Genomic DNA, 4,416 nt, shown 5'->3' with positions numbered 1-4,416 from the left:
GTTGACCGCATCTTCACGCCCCCTGCTCGGTGGAGAACCACTGAACTAGATGATATCTAACGAGTAGGAGAAAGTAGATGATAATAAGCTATCAGGAAGTAGATATTATCTGCACGCAAAAGTAGTAATCAGCATATTTCGAAATCTGTAACAGACGGCTCTAATTTTTTTTAATTTAGCGCAATTCAGGCATATTCCTGTTGTCAATGCTCATGCATTTTTTACATCATGTAGTCGCGACGCGCGTTCCAGGCTTGTCTCTAGCTCAATGTGCAAACATGTTTTAACTTGCAATTGAAAACTGTCTGCATGTTCATTGTTCAATAACTGATAGCTTCTGTCACATTTTTGTATAGGGACATACTTTGATCAATGAACAGTCATGAACAATGAACATACATGTATGCATTCAGTCCTTTGCAGTGTTGGGATCAACTCACTACCTTCGAGTCACGAGTCATCTCGAGTCATTGCACATTTTGACTCGAGTCCAAGTCAAGTCAATCGATTTCAAAGGTGACTCGAGTCGAAGTCAAGTCACGCTATTTTTGGAGGTGACTCTAGTCCAGCGGTTCTCAACCGGGGGTCCGCGAAGCAATTTCAGGGGGTCCGCGAGACCTCTAAATTTTTAAAATGGTTGATAACCTAATTTTTATTTTATTTTTTAATTTGAGAAGGCACAACGCAGTTTTGCACCACAACTGCTAAAACCTCATGACTCATATCATCATAATAATCGTCTGACATGAACTATCGTAGTGTGGAAAATCATTTTCATTGCCAATTTTGCAATAACCTGCTGTTTAGAGACGTTTTGTTGGGGTTTGTGGAAAAATAAAAATATGGAGATGGCAACGTCGATCAGGGTGACTTCGTAATGTATGCGAAAGCTTCTCGGTGCGAAGTTGTCAGTCTCGTCAAATTAGTGAACAGTCGTTTGAAATAATAATTTCCGAAGTATTTCCCTAATTTCTGGGACAATTTCTAAACTATTTCTCTTGATCGACCTGACCTCGACCCCATCATATTTAGAGCGCGGTGCCCTTATATTTAGCCGTGGCAGACGCAACGATCCTGCTATATAGTCGTGGATCTGACAGCTCAACTATGGATACGAAAACAATTGCCTCAGCTATACTGGTTTCCATCTGGCGAATGTCGGGGATAACACAAAAATTTGCAAAATGCGGAAAATTCATGACATCATATTTTGATTTTAGATATTCTTGGTACAAAACGGACCTTTCACATTGGTAGTAAATAACATCAAAAGACAAAGGTTTTAGCCCACCGCTTTTGTTCACTAAACACCAAAATCAGACGATGTCAGTTTCTTTGTACTACACATGATATATCCGTTATTTGTCGTCTTCGATATCACCTCGTTTCAATGGTATGGGGATACGCGCATTAAAGCTCGGACGAAGCGACGAAAATGGTCGGGATTCGATTGCAGTCTGGATATGTCTACTTGAATACGTTTTAAGGAATTTTGACACAAATCCGTGATAGGGTATATATCTTTGTTACGAAAGACTGTGCTACTGATAAGAACGTGGATTTACTGACATCAGAAGGATAGAACATGCGCAAGTGTGGAAGAAACTATACTTTGTTTGCATTCCTATCAATCTACTATTTCGTAGGTGGGTATATTAATTGAAGACCTAGAGTAGCGGCGTCCCTTCCTTTCGCAATACTGGACGATCCTATGGAAGTAGCCTTGTCACTAGGATGATGTGAATCCATAAAACGTTAAGGTTCTAGTGCACACGAACTTTAGAAAAAGGTTTATAATAAGATATTATCGTCTTGGTGGCGGTCAATAATAATCAAAATGCGCTGTTGTTGCCAATCGTAAAATGAGTCATAGCGATAATGCTGGAGCGAACGACCTATCGTAGCATGTTATTAATATTGTGAAAGTCAAGCGGCGCTTATATTAGATCTATACAGTGCGTTTATAGCAGATCGCCAAAACCCTTATCGTCCGCCTCCGATCCTGTTTCTTGAAAATAAAATCCGGGTCCGATCAGAAGAGTGTATTAATCGAGCTCCGCCCACCCCAAAAAATCCTGCCTATATCAACTTAGAATATGGATAAATCCACATACTACTTTCTGGTACTCTGGCTGCAAAAGAAAAATTACGAATCCGTCTCCGATCCGGATGCGGCTTCATCAGGTAATGTTTAAACCCGGCACGGCCAAACGAATCTGTGGATATCCAGTTCATGGACTATCCATACCAAGCTCTAAGCGCTTAGTATCACCTATTTAAATGGCGGGCGCGCGACTGTCTGTAATGGATGATCTTATGTGCTATGCTATGTTACATAAGTAGACCATGTCGGCTACCTCAGGATACCTCGATCCGGCTAATTTGAAAGCATGCACATAAACTGATATAGTTCCATATCGGTCATTTAACCATTGATGAAAGCATATAGGTGCTGCGTTCTATTCATTGAAACAAACTGCAAATGCATATCATCATTATTAACGCAATAGGTCTATTTATGTCGTTATGTGATGGCTCTTCAACATATCTACAAATGCACAGGTTTACTGGAGGAATAGATATGGGGAGCAATATTTGGCTTATCGCGATTTATGACTTTTAGCCGCTATTTGGATGTTAATAGAATTGTATGGGGGTGTGCTCTCCAGAGAAAAAATTTAGAAATGTTTGCCACCAGTAGAATGTTTTTGGCTGTATGCGTTTGCCGCTAGTACGGTACTGCAGTAGCGTGAAGGAATTCTCTTCCGCCCGGCTAATATTCGTTATTATAGCATCGATATACAGGCACTGACGAGAACTACTCATAGAAGCAAACTAGAACTGCCTCTGACTGTCTATCATAGTTGTGTTGGCTTTTAAGGGTCAATGAGAGCCGCAGGAAGGCTCCAAGCATATCATATAATAATATTATAGAGCGGCGATTGGGAATCACAGATGAATACTTAGGGTTGCATTCAAAACAACAATCAATTTAAAACAAACATGTTTTAAACAAAGCCCTTATTTAAAACATGTTTTGATTTTTGATTTTTGATTTTTTATCAAGCCACGTCGTGACGAAAATTCAACCGTGACGTCATAATTATTTGACATTGACAATTGAAAATATGGGGTAAATATAGCCCCTTTGACGAATCTGTACTATAACTGTTGAACCAACCATCCCGTGTCGATATACGTCGGCAAAATCGGGTGGTAATTGTCCGTAGTCTCATATAACATGTTTTTGGAAAGTATTTACACAATTATGGCATACTTTTACAACTTGAAAAAAAAGGGCCTTTGTTTAAAACACCGTTTGTTTTACATGCAACCTTATGCATACTAGATATGAGTTGATATACGTATGGATTTGAAATATCGATTATTGGTGGTCTTGAATATTGCTGTCGATGATGACAAAATAACATCAGATAACCCCTGGAGTGCCCAACATTTTTGCTTTCCACGGCCGAATACCGTCGGACAGCCTGAATTCCAAATAACCATGGTAAATATACAGCACTGGAGGACTTTGCATGGCGGATGAGCCGTACGGTTTCTGTGCTATCGATGTTAGCTTGTGCATGGCAGTTTCCAATTGTAGACGTAAACACACCATCTCTCAAACCGGGCTGTGTCTTGTCGGGCACTAATACAAAACAGTCTCCCGTCTTCTTTCCATAAAGGTTTTCCAAGGTAGCATATCAGATCGTGCCAAATGCAAGATTTCGATGCGTTTTCACCGGCTACTATAACTTGCACTTTTAGAATAATTCGAAAGGGCAACGACATAGCTCTCAAAGTAAAGAATTACATACAAAACTTGAAACTAAAATCACGTCTGCACTATCGAACTACAAGGTGTTGGAAAACACCCTAGGAACCAGAAAACCTACCGAGCTTAGTATATTGTCCATTCCGTTCTGATAGCGATGGTGGTGACCTACAATAAACCCCGATGACAGGAATGGTTGCCCGACATATGAGCGTGCGACAATATGAAAAACTAGCACCCTTACTTCGAAATCAAAGCTTATACATCCCCAATACTAGCCCTAACCCATTCCTCAATCTTAATCATTCCTGGCCCTAACCCCAAATTTTACCCACATACTCAAGGGCCGCATGCCCAATTGTCTCATGCTGAAGTGGCGCTTGCTATTATGTCGCATGCTCAATTGCTCATGCTCATGTGTCCACGGACCGACAAGAATATACACTTGTGCCTGGCGACAGCTAGCGATTGGGAAGTTGATGAAGAAGTTACGAACTTCATCTGCGATTATGCTAACCATTCTGTATGTCGGCTTCGAATTGCATGTTGACGGAAGCCAACACACGTTTCTTGTATTGCGAAACGGCCGCGGGTTAGAAAACGTTACTCAACCCGACAGCGTTAATCATTTGTAGGCC

This window comes from Botryllus schlosseri, chromosome 3, assembly GCF_051294905.1.
Source record: "Botryllus schlosseri isolate E-star chromosome 3, Bs_hap1, whole genome shotgun sequence".
Taxonomy (NCBI): Eukaryota; Metazoa; Chordata; class Ascidiacea; order Stolidobranchia; family Styelidae; genus Botryllus; species Botryllus schlosseri.
The sequence above is the reverse complement of the archived record's forward strand: the minus strand, read 5'-3'. Positions refer to the sequence as shown.